The sequence below is a fragment of the Monodelphis domestica genome, chromosome 3, assembly GCF_027887165.1.
Source record: "Monodelphis domestica isolate mMonDom1 chromosome 3, mMonDom1.pri, whole genome shotgun sequence".
NCBI lineage: Eukaryota > Metazoa > Chordata > Mammalia > Didelphimorphia > Didelphidae > Monodelphis > Monodelphis domestica.
In genome coordinates this window covers 314,747,969-314,768,564 of record NC_077229.1, presented here as the reverse complement: position 1 = coordinate 314,768,564, position 20,596 = coordinate 314,747,969, and the positions used below count along the sequence as shown (strand labels likewise).

Here is a 20,596-nt window from a genome sequence, read left to right as displayed (position 1 = left end):
CTATCATTTTAGATTCAAAACCCTTCTGCTTCTTCACGTATATAATTATTATGAATTTTAAAAAAGACATTTAAAAACTTTAAGCAAATGGAATTCAAATTTATAATTGTATTTGGTTATACTGCAAACTGTAAAAATAATAGAGAGATTTAATTTCTTATATTGATAGAAAAATTAATGCTGGTTAGGGTCATAGAAAATTTCTATCACATTCCCAGCTAATGTTCTCTTGCCATATATTAATATATCAGAAAATACAATCTGTCCAGGTGTAGCTGTGGCTTATCTTAAATGGCTATAAAAGGTTGGAATTATATTGATAGTAATTTTTAATTTGTCCATCTCAATATATTTTTTCTTCAGTGTCTGAAATTTACACTTATTACAATGAGTACTTCTACTTACTGAAATAAAAAAAGGAAATTTAAAATGTTTTATAAACACAGAGGAGTAGAATCTCTAGATTTTTAGAAAATGGTGCAAAATAATGCTGATTATCCAAATTCGAAAGCTAAAGAAATCATGGTTCTTTTCAAATGGGCATGTGTGCTTCCTGAGGAATTCCCTTCTTGTCTAATGTGCTGTTATTGATTGCAGATAAATGTTAAGAAACAACAAAGAAATTAAACTTTATAATAGCAGATCTATGAGACATATAGGAGTTTGGATCTACTAAATAATTAAAAGTATTATTGTTATGTTTCATGAAGTAGTATAATATGTGTTCTTTATTCTTTCTATGTAACTGATTCCCATCTAAAGTAAAATAGCATGAAGTTCTTACTTGGACTTCCCTATTTCTGTGGTTTAGCCACCATTTTCTCCCAGCTTCTCAAGTGTTTAAATATAAGGTTAGTCTTGCTAGTTCTACCTATGTGCTTTTTTTTCTATCTGATCCTACTGGTTTACTCATATGATCTTTACCATATTTTAAGTACTCATCGCATCTTGCCTAGATTATTGTAATGACTTCCTTCTTAGTCTCCTTGCCTTGTCCTCCTGACTCCAGTCTATCCTCTCTACTGTCATCAATGTGATGAGAAGACATCTTGTGCAATTTTAGGCTGCATTTATGAGAGGCAGAGTTATTGGCACATGGAAAAGGGTTCATAATCTCTCCAAGGCAGTCCTCTAATCGTCACTCCTATATTTTAAGATTGACATTGATAAGTTGGAAAGTACCCAGAGAAAGGCAAACAGAATATTGAAAGACTTCAAATTCGTGCCATGTAGGGATTAGCAGAAAGAACTAAGGATCCCTAATCTGCAAAGAGGAAATGACAGCTATATGCAAGTAACTGAAGAGTTATCATGCAGAAGAGAGGGAAAATCAGCATCTTCTGCTTTGCTCTAGAAATCAGAATTCCAGTAGGAAGCAGTGGATGAAAATTGCAAAAAGGTAATTTTTTTGTGTGCATATATGTAGTTATGCTTACATAAGGAAAATCTCCTTAATAATTAGAGCTAGGAAAACAAAGAATGGAATTTTTCAGTTGAGTTCCCCTCATTAGAAAGCTTCAAGAAAAGGTTAAATGACCACTTTTTGTTAAATGACAAGTTTTTTTGAAGAAGAGATTCTCCTTCAGGTATGAATTGGATTAGAAGAGATTTTTTTCCAATCCTGAAATCTGAACTTTTAATTTTATGACTGACTTGGTTATTTCAACCAATCTGACATTGATTATAAGTGCCATGGGAATTTAAGCAACCAAAAAATGCAAATGGAGCAGGGTTTTTACATTTGTATAGTCTACATTCATAATGAAAGTATAATAGTTCACATATATAGTATTTTGGGCTTCACAAGGTCCAGGGGGTAGTGTCATATAGTGGAAATGAATGTTTACTCAGAGTCTCTGATACTTCCAATATGACCTTAAACAAGTCACTTAAAGTCCCTGGACCATGTTTTCCTTATCTATAAAATGAGATGGTTGAATTAGATGGTTGCTCAGGTCCCTTTCAATTCTAGAGTTATGATTATATTATTGTAGTATAAAACAACCCTCTAAAACAAATTCCTAATATGCTGTGTATACTTACAAGTAATTCTATTAGGGAAATTTGTTCAAAAATAGTTCTTAACTTTTTTTAATGACTTTTAGATTCTGTATATGCTTTTTAAAAGATGTGTATCCATCTTTCTTGAAATTCTTGTACATTTGTCTCACATGAACTACCTGCCAGGCCAAAGAGTCTATATTGAATGCTCAGAGAGGGATAATTTTCCCCTCTGTCATTTGCCCTTTCTGTTAAAAAGCACTTTAAGGATTACTCTATAACAAAAATGAATAATCTGGAAATAGGTATTGAGTGATAATACATGTATAACCCAGTGGAATTGCTTGTCAGCTCTGGGAGAGGAAAGGGAAAAGGGGAGGGAGAGAACACAAATCATGTAACCATGGAAAAATACTTAAAAATAAATAAACAATTTTAAACAGCACTTTAAGAACAGATTTTTCATGACCACAAAGGAATCTAATTTGTCCATTTGGAGAGGATCCAGGCCTTTGGGCTTATATTGTGGATGTGGCTTTAATTTTTTAAATGCAGAATAATTAGAATGTTTTGGAATGTCTACCGAGGACAGAAAAGTAAAGAGGAAATAAGGGCAGGAAACTAGAACATTCTAAGTAATTTTTCAGGAAATGAGTACTTGTAAACTTACAAAGGACTTCCTAATTCCATTGCCATTATGCAAATATTATATAGTGAGTTCCAGTAGTCCATCTCAAATGCTAGAGCAATACAATACAAAGACTATGTTGTAGAAAGCAGGACAAGCATAACTTATTTCAATGTACTTCATTTGTTGTGATTTACAGATATTGTGTCTTTTAGAAATTGAAGGTTTGTGGCAACCCTATGTTGAGCAAGTCCATTTGTGCCATTTCCAACAGCACATGCTTATGTTGTATCTCTCAGTCACAATTTGGTAATTCTTGAAACATGTCAAACTTTTTCATTTATTATTATTTGTTATGGTGATCTCTAACCAATGATTGTTGATATTCCTATTGTAATAATTTTGGGGAACCTTAAACCATGCCCATGTAAGACGGTGAACTTAATCCATAGATAAATGCTGTGTGCCTTCTGAGTGCTCCACTGCCATTACCCGTCTCTCTCCTCTTTGGACCTTCCCATTCCCTGAGACACAACAATAATAACATTAGGCCAATAAACATACATATATTTTAAGATATATTATTGAATATTTATAGAGCACATTAAAATATAAATATCCAAATGGTAAACATATGTTGGAAGGTGGTTAAAAAATAGAAATATTCCATATATACGGAAGTATTTGTAGAATTTTTTTTTGATATAGGAAAGAATTGAAAATAAAGTAGATGTCCTCTTATCGTAGAATGGCTAAACAAATTGTGACTCTTGAAAGTAGTTGAATGTTACTACAGTACAGGATATATACAACATAGCAAATACTGAGAAGCATAGGAAGACAGATACAAAACATAGCCTAAATTAGAGGTAATGTTGGAGGGAAGGTAAAAGCAGAAAGGAGTTTTTTTGAAGGAAGTAAAATTTTATGTGGGACTTGAAGGAAGCCAAGAAACAGAGATATAAAGATAGAGAATTCCAGGCATTAGGGACATGCAACTAAAATGTGTGGTAGTTGAAAGATGGGGTAGTTTGTGTGAGGAACAACACAAGATCAGAGTTACAGGATCACAAAATATATTGAGGGGAATAAAGTGTAAGAAGACTGGTGTTAGAAAGCATTGAAATCAGGCTTTAAAAGGCAATCAGAGCATTTTATATTTGATCCTGGTGGTAATAAGGAGCCAACAGAGTTTGCTGAATGGGAGTGGTGAGAGAGTATCAGATGGGCATTTTAGGAATTCACTTTGACAGCTAAGTAGAGGATAGATTGGAGAGGAGAAAAACTTGAGAAAGTGAAGACCCACCAGAAGTCTATTTCAATAGTCTAGGTATGAAGTGATGAGGGCCTGGACCAGGTAGTGAGAGTATCAGAGAAGAGAAGGAGAACCAGACAAGAGATATTAGGAAGGTATAAATAATAGAACTTGATGACTAATTGGATATAGAAAGTGAAAAAGAGGAGCCTAGGAAGTCATCTAGATTTTGCACTTGGGTGAATGGGAAGATGGTGGTGCCCTTGACAATAATAAGAAAGTTAGGAAGAGTTCAATTAATTTTCCTTCTGCAAGTGTTCACCAATCCTGTCATTTTCTTTCACTCCAAATTCTGTATTCGTTTAATAACTATAATAATAGCAGCATGTATCTTGCAGAGTTATTGAGAGAATAAAATGTAAAGCACTTAGCTCAATCTTTTGTTTTGTTTTTAATGAATCAATGGAAAAGGATTTATTTGGTGCTTACTTTGTGCCAAGCACTCCTGCTCTCAACTTGTTGATTTCTTCCTTATGAAATAAACCATATTGACATACTTTTTTTTCTTAAGAGTGCAATAAGGCAGAGTAGATGGTCCCAGACAAAAAGAAAATTAGAATATAATGCTGAAATTTATTATGGTGAACTTTTAAATTTAAAATGAATGTACTATTTAAAAAGTGTATCCTTTGTAGATAATAATCTATATTGCTCTGATAGCAATCACTCCACACCCCCTTTTCCCCAAATGTTTATTTTATCAGATTTTGTTTGAACATTAAATTTATCCTCATTTTTCAATCCAAAAAAAGACTATCACAGTACAAGTCAAGAGAGAGCTTTCCTTTTGTACTGCTAGTACTCAGAATTTAAATTTTGATTTGGGTTATGCATTGTCTGAAGTCTGTTTCTGACAATATTATTTTTTTCTACATTCTCTAATCAGAGTTGTCTTTCCCTCTTTACTCCAACAAACCCTTTCTACATAAACAGTTGAACCATATTAGGAAAAGGCACCTTGATGAAAAGAGAAAATGAAAAGCTTCAGTTGGAATAGAAACTGAATATGGCAGTGTTTTCTGTAAAAAAAAAAAAAAAGATCCTAAAGAGTGGGATTCTTCTTTTACATTCCTATTGTCTGCAAAGAGTAATAGTTTTCCTCTTCTCATTATCTACTTTTATTTCTTCCATTTCTTTTTCATCTTGCTGCTGTATGTAGCATTTCTAGTACAATATTGAATAATAGTGGCAATAATGGACATCCGTACTTCACTTCTGATCTTTTAGGAAAGTCCTCTAGCATTACAGATAATACTTGTTCTTGGTTTTAGATGTATACTACATATCATTTTAAGAAACGTTTCATTTATTCCTCTGTTTCTAGTGAATAGGAAAAGCTGTTGTATTTTGTCATAAGTTTTTCTACGTTTATTGAGATAATCATATGATACTTTTAAGAGCCTTTGGCTTCTTTCATTTCTCACATTTGAGCTATAGTTTCCATAATATTTTTTTTATCACCTTCTGTTCTGCCCATCAAAGTCACCAAACATCAAACTACATGCTAACTTTTGGCAAGTTCTCCCTGCAATTCCAAATGAGACATCTTCCTTATCTGTTGATGTGAGATGCAATCACCTTCATTGTGGACTTTTTAGTCATGCTGATCACAATCTTTGTAAGGCAAGATGACAAAAGTCTTCTGAAATTGTCTTTTTCATTGATTTTGAGTACACAGATAAAACAATCCTTCCAGCTTCTTTTTCATTCATTTCCCTGAAAAACTGAACCAATCATCCATTTAGTAGCAATTTCTGTCTTTTGGTATTATTTTTCCTGAGAACACTAATATTAATGTGGTAATATTCTTTTAAAAGTTTCTCATTTGGGGACAAACATCTTAGAGTATCTAGATTTAAAATGTTCTTTATAGATATCTAATATGGTGTGATTCATAATACTCCTGCCCCACTTTCCCATCTATTGTGTGACTATTACTTTAGTTTCAAGAGAGCCACATTGAACTGATCTTTTTCTTTTGTTTCCAGGATTGTTATGGTCAAAGAATTCAGCACCTACTGGACAGGTGATGAGCCTGAACCTACTTAGCTAAATTGGTCCTCAGATAGCAGACTTGTTCTGTTGCTGGGTCTGCCTTGACTTAAAATATTTCCAACATGTTAAAATTTGCCAGAGCTTATGTTCTGGCATTGCCTTCTAGGATCTGTATGACCTCCAGACAACAAAGATACATTGGAGAAGGACTTTGTAGAGTAAAGGCAGTGGGATAATTGCAAACTAGGCAGAAAATCTGGAGTTCTTGAAATCCCTTTCAGTTTTCAAATCTGTCTTCTTTCTACTCATATGCCCACCACCTTAATTCATCATTCCCTCTCTCTTAGACTATCAAGAATCTATGTTTTGCAGTGGATTATAATTTAATCTCTGTTTGCCTCGATTTCCTCAACTATAAAAAGATAATAATAGCAACAACCTCTTAGAACTGCTGTGAAGATCAAATGAAATATTTGTAAAGTACTTAACATAGTGTCTGGCACATAGTAGGTCCCTAAAAATGCTTATTCTCTCCCTTACCCTTATTCATTCAGTTAATCAAAAGGTATTTCCTATGTTTCTGCCCCTGGGATTGGCTCTAGAGATTTAAAGACAAAGATTAAATAGTCTCTGCCCTAAAAAAAATAAAAAAAGCTTGCCTCTTTTGAGGGAGACAACAAAGACAAAAATAAACATATACATAAGAATTTGGGCCACAGGTCCTTTCAACTAAGGAAAAGGTCTCATTTTAAAGGTCCTGGGGCTGAATTTGGAAAGGTACTGGAGATTAGAACTCATGAAGGTGTTTAGGGAACAAATATACAAAAGCAAAAGATAGAGTGTTTGTTCCATGTGAGGAACAACAAGGAGGCCAATTTGGCCAAACCTATCACCACATAAAGGAGATTAATATATGAGGACTGTTCATGTTAATATATGAGGACTGATCCCAGAGGTAATAAAGCTCATTGAGCAGGAGAATGACAAGTGAAATGGTAAGATCTGTATTTTAAGAATATTACTTTTAGGGGCAGTTAGGTGGCTCAGTGGTGTGGTAGAGGCATGGAGAGAGAGAGAGGACTTGTAAGCCAAGATGCAAGAACCAAGGCTGGGGACCTGGCTGTCAATCAAGAAGTAGGTTCCAAAAGGAATGTTCCAGAAATTGGCAGTTGAGGCTGGCTGAGGACCCTTGTGAGGCTTGGTTTGGGGAGCTTTCTGATCAAAGGAAAACCTCTTTTCTCTATGAGATTTTAACTAACAGTTGGAGGAAAGCCAAGCTGAAGGAGAGATTTTGAACTTTGCTTCTCTCTGAGGTTAAGCTGAGAGACCTTGCTGGCTTTGTGAAGAAGAAAGAAGAGTTTAAATAGCTGTTGTCCTCCATCTCTCTAACTGTCCATCACACTAATTGTCTTAGAGTCACAGTTTGTGACTGGACTACTTTCTCAAACCCTCAAATTCTCCCTCATTATAGATTAGGGAAATCCTCATCACTCTTACCTCAGTTTCCTATCCTGTTATCCCAATAAACCCCTTGACTTGAAAAAGGAAAAGAAAAGAGTATATTTATAGTTTACTCAAGGGGGGAGGAAAGAAGCCAAAGGCTTCAAGAAGAACTGGGAGGTGAGGGAGGCAGGAAGGAGAGGCTTGGAGAAGGGAGGTAGTAAAAGGGAGGAGGTTAGGGAAGATACATTGATCCATCAGCCATCGGCAGGGATCAATAGGCAAACCCCAGAGCATTCCCCAATATCTATCTAGAGCAATCCCCTATAGCAGTATTCCCTGTGGCTCCATATCTCTCCATCTCTGTAGTACCTCTGCCTCCACTGTAACTAAGTACCATCAGGTGTGTCCCCATACCAGCAGCAATTCTCTCTAGTGATAAGCCGGAGCATTCAGTCATTGCAACAAGAAATAGTTTACAACAGATTTACATTTCTATTTCAAGTGGCACCTCTAGTTTGGCTTGAACCCCATCCTTTTAAGGCAGGAAAGAAAGAAAGTAGCTATGTTCAAACAAGTGGCTTTGGAATCATGTTTATGGCAGCGATTGCCTGCTTTTGGGTTTACCACATTGTATACAGCAAGATAACCCATATGGTAGTGGATACTATAGAGTATGTTGGCATCATTATACTGAATATTTTACAATTGCCATTTCAACATGAATTGGTTCTCCGGCAAGTCCTGGCACAAGTATATGTAATCTTTATGGCTGTGTTGCAGACTCTATCCCAAGTGAGGAAAATATTTAGATTCATGGTACCCCAGAAGGCAGAGAAGATTATGGCCATTGACAACAACTTAGACAAGATGATTAAGGCTGTATTTGAACAACTGATTAAGGAAAAGGTCTAGATCTAGTTATGGGCAAGGACAATGGGCAAACAGAGAATGCACCTCAGGAAACTGAAGGTGGCAGTGGAAATGAGAACCAGACTGCTAGTGACCCTGAGAAAAGCTGTCCTTTGAAGGAAGTCACCAAGCTAACCACTAATGCTGATGTGATTCACTCAAAAGCCCATAGACAATTCTCCCCTCAGGGACTCGAGTCCATTAAACACTGTTTCCTAAAATTTGTGGACAATTCTTTTAAATACCAAAAGGAGCTTCAAAGGGCATTGAGGATCTTTGATCTTTGATCCAGACTTCAAAGATGTCGAATTTCTGTTATCAGAATTGTTCAGTCCCCATGAAAAAAGGCAATTTTTGGAGAAAACGAAATCTGAGAGCAATTTGACTAGCTGGCCAACTGTAGATCAAACAGGGAATATGGACTTTGCAAATCCAACTAGCATGTACTACCTTAGAGAATTCAGGCCTAGAGATGGGAGGTCCTGAGTTCAAATCTGTTTCTCTATTATTTACTTTGTACTTGCTTTGTATAAATCTTATATTGACTTAGTTGGTGCTTTTTCCCACTACACCCCAATTCCCAATAGAATACAAGCTTCTTAAGGACAAGGACTGATTAATGTGTTTTTTTTTTCCCAACTCCAGAGACCAATACAATGCCTTACACATTTCAGACACTCACTAAAAGCTTATTGAATCAATTAAAATGAATTTTTATATTAATATCATTCATAATCCTCTCTATCCCTATCCACAGACTTTTTGTATCTTCATCAAAACTTTCAAAATTGTGTCTCTTCCAGCGAAGATGTCCCTTTCTAAGTCTAATCTGATTCCACTGCTCTTCTCCACTTCATCTCCAGGGCTAGATCAATTTCCTTAAGTCACAGATCAGGGTCTGAGCTGGTATGATTGCTGATGAAAATGGATTTTTACACATTGCTTCTCTTTGTTGCCATCTTGGTTTTACCAATGAATGTTCTTAGGATGAACAGGGCAGAGATTTCTGCAGATTTGCTTCTTTCTCCACACTGCTCTTCTTTGGTTTTTGTTTGTTTGTTTATTGAATTGCTTGCAATCATTTCCCACCCTTCTCTGCAGTATTTTACAGAATGTGTTTTTGTTCTAGACTTCTAGACTACTGTTGCTATTGGCTTTTCATTTGGCAAGAAGATTAGCATTTTGTTTTTTATCATTAAGACAGGTTTTTTTAACTTTCTTATTGTGACAGCTGTTGTACATCATTTAAAATTTCCACAAAATAGTGAAAATCAAATGCAATATCTTTGCTTTTTTCCATTTCCTATTTTTGGGAATCACTGGCTTATTTGACTACATCAGGTTAAACCTTTATGCAGTTTCTTTATCACAACTTTATCTTTTGTTCTAATCTCATTTTGATTTCAAGCTTTCCTCTAACAAATCAGTATTCTTACTGCACACAGACAGCTAATTATATTATGTCCCCCATATCAGTCACATAATGATTCACTAGTTACAATATTCATTCTCAATGGAATTGTATCTATAAATATTACTGATCAGTACAATAAAATACAAGAGAGAGAGGTTTAGAAATAAAAGCTTTTAAAATAATAATCTACTTAGTATCAAGTCCCTCTGACAAATAAAAATCTTTACCATTATTTTCCTGCATTTTTCCATTCTCTCCATATATTTGAAATAAAACTTAAACATTAGGATGGCCCCATCCATTTTCAGGGATATATGGCATTTTGAGACCCACACTTCAATATGCAAATATCCCTACAAGGCACAATTTACTTTTCACAAATTGCCTTATATCCAAAGCCATATTTCTATATCTACCCAAATTAAACACAAAGGATACATTTCTCTTACATTTCAGAATTTGCTCTTTCTTCTATCTTAGCTTCTAGGATTATGTAGTTCATTGCGTCAGTCTGTCAAAATATCCAGGACAATGACACCCCTTCCAAATTCCAATTCCCTTTTCTGTTCCATCTCAGAAAATTCTGAGTATTCTCATGTTTCACCATGACTTCCAAGATCAGCTGGTGTGTAAGTACATGTCATCTCCAGGCACTTATATTTTTGCTCTCAGAGATCCAGTATCATTGTCTACAAAGCAGAAATGTTTTTCTTCATTGTCCAAAGGGGCAATTTGTAAAATTTCTGAAGATTTCTGATTTCTGAAGAGATCCCTGAAAGTCCAAAGACATCTTTCCAATAAAACCTAAAAGAATGTCTTATATTTCCAACACCATAGTAAAAGGATTAGATCCACTTGTGTATGCACTGATACTTTTCTTAAAATCTCACTCAGATTTTGTCTCTTATTTTGCTATGCCAAGATGTTAGTATTTGAACTTCTTTCTAATTTTGAATCACTCTGCCACACCCTAGGTGTGCTTTAGTGAAAAGACAGTCTAGCATTCATAACTTTCAAAGATGCACAAAAGTTTTATTATTCTATGTGACTTGCCTGGGTCATGGGAACAGGGGATACAAAGGTGAGATAGGGTTTTATCTACTTTCCTTCTTCTCCATGCTAAAATTTCCTTACCATTCCCTTCCAATCCCCTAATGCCATTGGAACAAGCTATTCCCAAATATATGTTTTCTCTATGTGTAAAAGATGATTATACTGAATGAGACTCATCAAAGGGGATTTAGGAGTATGAAATAACAATTTCTGTACCCCCCCCCACCCCCCAGTATCTATGCTGGTTTTATGCAGTTCCCTGACTTTCTCCTCCAATCAGGTCCTCTTTTCTTGGTCAGTGTGGATTCTCATCTAAAGAATTAATCTAAGGTTTTAACCACTGCCATGTTCATTTCCATCTATGTTTTTGAGATTATCCTAAGCAATATGAGTACAGGAACAGGGACTGGACTTCTGATTTCTTTAGTGAAAAGAGTTGCCAGTGAGGAATTTCCTCTACTAAAGCAGGCTAACACTTTCTCTGCAATTCCTTAGAAAGTTGCCTAGAGCAATTAAAGGTTAGGTGACTTCCTCAGATCCACATAGGTAATATAGGACAGAGGCAGGACTTCTGTCTCCAAGGCTGGTTCCCTAACACTACTCCATAGTAGTACTCCATACTCTATAATACAGACTAAAAAATGAAAAAGTTTACATGATTATTCCAAAATAAAATTGAGGGACCTTCAATCTAATAATCTTCCTGAGGTACTTAGGTCAATCCAATAATTACAGATTTTAAAACAACACAATGAATCACTTCTTCCAAGAATGCTATTTCTATTTTGGCAAATCAATTGCCTTATTGGTCAGAGTAAAGAACCATCAGTCACCTTATAATCTCTCTCTCTCTTTTGCTCTCTCTCTCTCTCTCTCTCTCTCTCTCTCTCTCTCTCTCTCCATAGACATATATGTTCATGGAGAATATATATCAGTAAAATCTAGTCAAATCCCTTCATTTTACTGATGGGAAAACTGATATCTACAGATATTAGATGACTTGCTCTAATTCATACAATTGGATTTCAAGATCAGGTCCTCTGACTCTACTGAACCATATAACTGCTTTACTACATCATCAGTGTTATATTAAATTCAGCATGCCACAATTTAGGAAGTTCACTGATTTTGGAATAAAGTAACTATGATTTTAAATGAGCCTAAAGAGCCAATATAATTAAAATGATAATCCAACATAAACTAATCTACTTATTCAATGCCATCAAATTAAATTGCCAAAAAATATTTTGAACTAGAAAAATAATAACAAAATTCATTTGGAAGAACAAAAGATCAAGAAATCAAAAGAATTAAAGGGGAAAATATAAAGTTTAAAGCTCCAGCATTACCAGATTTTAAATTATATTTTTTAAATTGTATTTTAAAACAGTATTATCAAAACTATCTGGTATTGGCTAGGAAATAGAAAGGTAGATCAATGGAAAAGGGCAGATATACAACAAAAATAGTCAATGATTATTTTACTAGTTGTATGTGACAAACACATAGTTACAGGTTTGGGGGATAAGAAATCATTATTTGTGATTACTTTGTAAGAATTGGTAAAAATTGCTAGGATGCTTAGAAAGTAATTTGTTAGAAACTAGGCATAGACCAATGTTTTACACCACTCAATAAGATAAGATCAAAATGGATACATGATCTAGAAATAAAAGGGATAATATAAGTAAATTAGAAGAGCAGAAAGGATATTATCTATCCAAATTGTGGATAGGAGAGGAATTTATGAATCAACAAGAAATAGAAAGCACTGTGAAATATAAACTGAATAATTTTTAATTCATTAAACTGGAAAGTTTTTTACAAATAAAACAAATGCCAAGATTAAAAGGAAAGCAGAAAATTGTAGGGGGAGGGTGGAATTTTTATAGACAAGTCTCTAATAGAGGTCTCATATCTAAAATGTCTAGAGAACTTTTGTCAGATTCATAAGAATAAGAGCCATCACCCATTGATAAATGGGCTAAAGATATGAAGACAATTTTTGGAGGAAGAAATCAAAGTCATATATGGGTATATAAAACTGGGTATACCCTTTCACCCAGCAATATCATTGCTGGGTTCATTTCCCAAGGAGATCAGGGGAAAAGAAAAAGACTCTATGTGTTTCAAAATATTTATAGCAATTCTCAGTGGTGGAAAACAACTAGAAATTGAGGGAAATGCCCAATTGGCTAAACAAATGGTGGCATATGACTGTGATAGAATTTAACTTTACCATAAGAAATGATGAACAGGCTAATTAAAAAGAAAACTTGGGAAAGGATTACATGGGATCTTGAATGGTGAAATGAGTATAAGAATGTTATACATGGATACAGCTTTAATACTTGAAGGATAAATTGTGAATTTTACCTACAGCAATTAAACTAAAAAATGGAAACATGAAAAATATAATTTATATATATATATACATATATATGTCTCCCATATGACACCTCCTTTATTCTGAGAAAGAGGGGGAAGGCTGAAACATTTATAAAAAATTATGTTGCTTTATTTAATTAATTGATGACTATTGGTATTAATAATTCTATAATATAATAAAAACATTTATTAGTTTTTGTAAGGAGTCATTTCAGGAACAGGAAAGCCACTATCTACTTTGATTTCATCCTGCCCTCTTCTATTTACATACTTTTTATACACACGATCTCAAATTTCTAGAGTATTCTCTCTCAACATCTTTATCTGCTAAAGTCTTTGATATTTTTCAAGATGCAGCCTAGAAATCTCCTTTTCTCTGGACATTCCATTGCCCAAGTACAGTGGATATCTCCCCCCTCAAATCTCATTCCACTTTTTTGAACTGTTCTTATGCAATTTTATCATATTATAATTCTCTCTGTGTGTATTTTCTTCTAGCCTCAGTCCCTTATGAAATCATAAGTGCCCATAGAGCAGAAAGCAACCTTGTTTTGTTTTTAATTTTGTATCCCTTGGTCCTAGTAGAATTCTTTGCATGAAGTGGGTGCTTCTTAAATATTTGTTGATTTGAATTAAACTCCATAATAATCAGTCCACATATTCCAACAACTATTCTTCAATCATTCCCTTTTTCATTTATTTCTGTGGAAATGACTCTACTTTCCACTCAGGTATTGGAATGAGGAAACTTTATTCCTTTAGACATCAGGAAACCTCTCCTTTTAAAAAAGATCATCCTTATGAAGAAATGACTACAAGCTCTCTCTCTCTCTCTCTCTCTCTCTCTCTCTCTCTCTCTCTCTATATATATATATATATATATATATATATATATATATATATATATATATATATATATGGATAAAGAAAACTTATGGGAAAGCAATCAGGAGCACACATAGCTCTTAGTAAGAGTCTGAAATAATCCATTTGACTATTAAAAAAAGAAGCTCACCCTTAGAAACAATGACACCTTTCTCCTTTTTAAACACATTGTTCCTGTAACTTGGGCTGATTAGTGTTTCTAGGATTAAGAGGAATGAATAGAATTAACTTGTGTCCATGGAGTTATTGTGAATAGAGCTTAGAGATGGGCTCAGAAAAAGAACTCAGTTGGTGTCCAGTAGGACTCCTAAATGTCATTCCTTGTTCCTATCTTTGAGTGTTTGTGCTCAGGAAGCAATTTCCATCCCTTCTGAAGAAAACCCAAACTTCTACCTGAAATAATAGAATTTCTCTCCCCATTCAAAAGCCAATCTCAACTGTAGATTGATCTGTGCTAATGAAGTGTGAGTAAAACAGTAACATTAGGAAGAGGTGTTTTATTCTCAGTCTTCAGAGGGCACAGAGAGATAGCCATTCTGTTTTTAATGTTGTACCCCAAAACACTGGCTCCTCTTCCCCCAGGATCAGTTCAGCCTAAATGCCCAGTGATGTCTCAGGATTCACTTGAATGCCTGTGACCTCACCCAGATCCAATGTGGGAACTTTTCAAGTGAAGGACCAGTTGGCTACTCCAAATATACCCCCAGGCCAATTGAGGAAATTGACCTGGTGAGAAAATTGAGGTATAGGGAAATGAAGTGATCTGCCCTCAGTTACCCGAGTGATCCATATTTGGAAACCCAAGACATTCCAAGGGAAAGGGCTCAGGGTGAGTCTTGGGAATTGTAGGGGTTGGGGATATTAGTTTATATATATATATATATATATATATATATATATATATATATATATATATATATATATATATATATATATATATATATATATATATATATATATATATATATATATATATGTATATATATGGTTGGCCTTGAATATATTAATTTGGTGGTCTCCAGGGATTTAATTTCTAAATCCCAAAATGAATTACTCAAGTAAATGCAATTGTGGTAGTTTATTTTACAAGAAGGGGAAGAGATTAAGGAAGTGAGAAAGGAGAGAGAGAGAGAGAGAGAGAGAGAGAGAGAGAGAGAGAGAGAGAGAGAGAGAGAGAGAGAGAGAGGGCAAGGAACTAAGTCAACCTTTACACTCACCATAGTGACCATCTAAAAGGAGAGCAGTCTGAGGTCTCCTGCATGAGTTTTTCCAGGGGTCAGTTCCACAGTCAAGTGTCTTCACTACAAATCTGAGTGTCTGTCTTTCAGTTTCTCCTCAAGTGTCTCTCTTCTCTCCAGTTCTGAGTGACTCTCTTCACTCCAAGTCTAACTCTGAGTGACTGATCCTCCAATCTTAGCCTGAGTGACTGTTGATCTTCAGTGAAGCTCTCAGTGACTGAATGATCTGTCGATGCAATGATCACCATTCAGTGTGTCTGTTTCCTCCATTTAAAGACCCTTTTCTCTTGTGTCACCTCCCCTAAATTTTATGTCTACCAATCACAGCAGACACTCCTCTCCAGGACTGCCCACTCAATGTATGAAATGGGTTTTCACACCTTTTGTAGTTAGCTAACACCTTTTGTGGTTAGTTAACACCTTTTTTACAAAATGTGTAGATCTACTTTAAGTACTGAGTTAACACTTTGGGTATTAAAATCTAAAAATAGACAGGGGATTACAATTTAATCTTCACAATAAAGGAACAGCTAAGTACCTTCATTGTTACAATCAGGGGAGAGTCAAATCCAATCTTCACAGGGAGTTTTATTGAGCCTACTCCTTGAAAGCACATGCCTTGCTTCTCCATCTCCAAGTGGAGTCAGGGACTGAGGTGGCTGAAGCCCAGCATCTTTGGAAGTGCTTACCCATGAATTTAAAGAATTTAAAAGATTTAAAGTTTAGGTATGCAGAGTGAAATGAGAAGAACCAAAAGAACTTTGTACACAGAAAGTGAAATATTTTGGAACAATCAAATGTAATAGAATTTGCTACTAGTAGCAATGCAATGATCCTGGACAATCCCAAGGGACTTATGAGAAAGAACACTATCCACATAGAGAATGAACTGTGAGAGTAGAAATGCAGAAGAAAACCATATGACTTATCACTTGTTTATATGGGTATAGGATTTGGAGTTTTGGCTTTTAAAGATTGTTCTATTGCAAAAATGAATAATATGGAAATAGATATCAAATAATAACATTTGTGTAACCCAGTGGAATTGCTTGTTGGTTCTGGGAGTGGGGAGGGAAGAGGGGAGGGAAAGAAAATGAAACATGTAATCATAGAAAAAATATTTTTAAAATAAATGAATAATTGGAAAAAATAAATTTTGTGTCTTAGAAAAAACTTCCTAAAATTTAGAACTAGCTAATACTATACTGGACTGCATGGAAAAGTTGAAATTTCCCCTCACTGAAGATCTTAAAGCAAAGGCTAGATAATAATTTATTAATTATATTATGGAAAGAACAGGAAGGAATTCTTATCAAAGTATTAGTTGAACTTCATGACCTCTAATAATCATTTCCACTTTAAGTTTCTGGTCAGAATCACATCCAAAATTCCATTTCTCTTTTACATTTCTCCCTACATTTTGAAGAATGAAATTATCAAGGAAAATCAAGTTTTTATCAGTTACTCTTCTTTTATCAGAAAAAAAAAAAACATGAAAAGTTGTTGGGATAAATGAAGTTCATCATTACTACTATATCATTTTTATTTGGTTGATGATCAATTTCTGAAATTTAGAAACTATTTCTTCTTTCTGACAAGGTGGTATGCAGTCTTTTCCCAACATTACACAACAAACTAAAGTCCATAAGCCTTGACTTGATAGGCTGATTTTACATGATAATTAACAAAATAGATTAAGATAACAAATACCCATCTATTTTAAAACGGCAGAATGGCATAGTAAATAGAGAATTGAACTCAAAATCAGGAAGATTTGTATTCAAGTCTGACCTATAATAGCTATGTGACCTTGATCCTCTCAGTGTTCTAGTTGGATAGTAGATAGCACAAATGATAGAGCCCACAAATTAGTGAAGAAGATCTGAATTCATATCTTGCTTCAGATACTTATTTTATAGTGTGACTCTAGACAAATCACTTTAATCACTCTCTGTCTCAGTTTTCTTACAAGAAAAATAATAACACTTAACTATACAAAGTCATTATGACAATAAAATTAATTAACATTTGACAGTGCTTTGAAACCTTAAAGCATGATATAAATGCAATTAACTATTCATCATCATCAATTCTTTAAATTTTAAGTTCCAGAGAAAATGCCATCCCAAATTAGTAGAAGGAATTTCCTCACTTGAGAGTTCACCACACAAGCACACACACACACCAATGAAATCACAAGTTTTGTTCCTATTCCCTTATTCATCCAACATAATGTTAGAGAACACTGTTCAGGGGAAGGCAAGAGGTTCTTATAAATGAGCAGTATATTGGAAATTGATTTCTCTCTTCTTTATCATAATATGATATTCTTTTTTCCTTCCTTCCTTCCTTCCTTCCTTCCTTCCTTCCTTCCTTCCTTCCTTCCTTCCTTCCTTCCTTCCTTCCTTCCTTCCTTCCTTCCTTCCTTCCTTCCTTCCTTCTTTCCTTCCTTCCTTCCTTCCTTCCTTCCTTCCTTCCTTCCTTCCTTCCTTCCTTCCTTCCTTCCTTCCTTCCTTTTTTATTTCCTTCCTTCCTTCTTTCTTTCCTTCTTTCCTTCCTTCCTTCCTTCTTTCCTTCCTTCCTTTCACCTGATCCATTATTTATTTTTAATATTCATTTGAAAAAATTTTGAGTTATAAATTCTTTCTCCCCTTCTAGCCCCTCTCCTACTCATGGAAAAGGCAGGCAATATGGTATCAATTATGCATGTGAAGTCATAAAAATATATTTTCATATTGACCATGTTGTTGAAAGAAGTCAAGAAAAATAAGGAAAGTGAAAAAATATGCTTCAATTTCCATTTAGTGTTTCATCAGTTCTCTCTTTGGAGGTGGATTGCATTTTTCATCATATCATTTGGAATTGTTTTTGATTATGCATAAAATGCTTTTTAATATTTGGGTAAAAGTATACTATATTGACTAAGTCCAATCTTTAGACAGAATAGTAGCATTTTCCAGGTACAAACATGCTCTGGTCTAGCTTCTTAATTTTACAGATGAGGAAAGTAAGACCTCCAAAGGTTGTCCCTCATCCAAGTCCATATACCCACTAAATAGTAGAACTAGATCCAAGCTCTCTTAGTCCCCAAAACATTACTTTTTTCACTACTCCAAAGAACCAGTGATACTCTTCCTTTTTTCCTGGTAAAGTCTAACTGTGCCATAATAACAAAAAGAGATTTTCATAGCATTCGTAAGTTAATATAGATTTCAGATGATGTTAATCTTATAGAAAAAAATGTTTCCATCAAATAGTCATTAGGAATCAGGTTAAATTTTTAAGAAATGTACATCTGTTAAGAAATATACTTGTGTCATTCAAATCATTTGGCTATAATCTGATCAAAGAAATTTGGGAGATAATGGGAAAAGTGTGTGTGTGCGTGTGTGTGTACCTGCAAATGTATCTGAACATATGACTGAAGCTATATATATATCTGTGGTGAAGTATGCATACATCATATTTTTCTTTAGAAACTGCCACTGAGGTTTTACTAAAGGTAAAATTGGACTTGATAATATATGTAGTAGATGGAGAGCTGCACTTGGCATTAGGAAGACATGGATTAAAATTCTCTCCCTGGTACTTAAAAGCTATACAATGACAGGCAAATCATCTAACCTGAGTCTCAGTGTCCCCATTTTTAAAAAGGGAATACATTTTTAAAAAACCTGTAGGATTGTTATGAATCTCAGATGAGAATGAAGAATTCTGCAAACTTAAAGAGTTGTGTACCTGTCAGCTACTATTACTAACTCGGGTTAGATCAGTGAAAATGTTGGTGCTTGTCACTGTCAAAAGAAAATCACTTTAATCAGAGAGTAACATCAATACTCTAAAACTGTTTTTAAAAGCTTTTTTTCTTTCCTTTTTCAGAAGAACTGCTTTTCTCACTCCTATTGTCCATGCCATTTGATAGCAACGAGGGAAACTTTGTGGGCACTAAATGCTGCCGAACCATGGAAAAAAAAAATAAAATCGAATCGCTCTGCGACTAGCATGGTGTGGCTACAGCAAGGCAGATCCTAGTGAGTTGGAATCATATCATTCTGAGCATCTGCACCACTCCTCCTTGGAGAGGGCATACTAATCATCTCTCTTCATGGTCAGTAACCACATAAGGACAACACCAGACGATGCCAGTGGTTTTGGTCCTGTAGCATTTATATGCTACCCTACAAAGAGAGTCATGCCAGATAATATTCGTCAACCTTGTCCTTGGTCTTCTTTCCTGATTGAGGCAGATGTTTATTTTCCATCTGCACTGTCAGTGCAACTGCAGCCTTCATCTGGCAAAGGGTGCCAGTAATATTATGAGGCCATCGCATAAACTGCTGGAAAGATTACTCTGGTGAATAAAATCAGTTTATGGCTAAAAACATTTATTCTTAATTTTGATAAGCCCTTAACAAATGGAAATTTGCTTCCTTACACTTTTGCCAAGCATAGGACCATGTTTATTTCCTACTATATGGGTCACGAAGGATTCCCAGCTGTTAGATAGAGTCAGTTGTGCATTGCTGCACTCGGCAACATCTGTTTCACAAAGACAGTATCCAGCTTTTAGCGCTCAAATGGAGGTTCTACCATATGCCAGCAGACCACTTAGTTTTTACCTTGGGAACCAACTTTACACTAGTCAAGGTAACAGAGTAAGAACCGAATATTTAAATGTTACTAGGCTTCAGTCACATCTTCATGTGCTCTTGTCATTTCCAACTATATATAGTAAAATTAGTTCCAAGCATATACCACAAGCTGTTCCTCTGTTTAATTATTAACTGGAAGAAAGTTTGTTTGCAAAACAGTTGAAATGTATTTTGTGATATACTCTGATGTTGAAAGCAGTGCCATAAAATGATTTGCAAATACAGAATCCTATTAAAGTGTCAATCTGTTATCAACAAAAGCACATCAGAAGGAATAGCCTCTAAGAAGTGGGTAGAATATCACACTAAAAAAATACCCAGAATTTCAGATAACATATTATACATGTGGGGCTTGGAGGGCATGTTATTTTAGGCCTCCACTAAAGTTTTCCTCTGATGGTCTAGGTGGAGAAGTAAAGAGACATTTTTTATCAAATCAACTTTATCCATTTTCCTGGAAGGTGTGTTTCAGTGCATTCCACCATCACCCTGCTTACAATCTCTAGACCTTTCCAGATTAAAGTGCCCCTCACTAGCCCCTCTTCCCTTATGTATGTTGTTTTGCCTTGTTGTAATGTAAACTCCTTTAGAGTGTAAAATTTAAAATTTGATCTCAAATAATAAAAATATTATATTTTTAGATGTTTATTAAAGAAGAAATCAAGGAATAAAGCG

The 20,596-nt window shown here is 34.8% G+C and overlaps 1 long non-coding RNA gene across 1 annotated transcript in view; it reads left to right on the top strand.

Moving 5' to 3' along the window:
- The window catches only part of LOC103096354 (uncharacterized), a 42,217-nt gene extending 22,069 nt beyond the window's left edge, over positions 1 to 20,148 (top strand). The window contains exon 2 of the long non-coding RNA XR_008917739.1: positions 19,149 to 20,148. This is a non-coding gene — a long non-coding RNA (uncharacterized LOC103096354). The remainder of the gene's footprint in view (positions 1 to 19,148) is intronic.
- Positions 20,149 to 20,596: the final 448 nt, after the last annotated feature.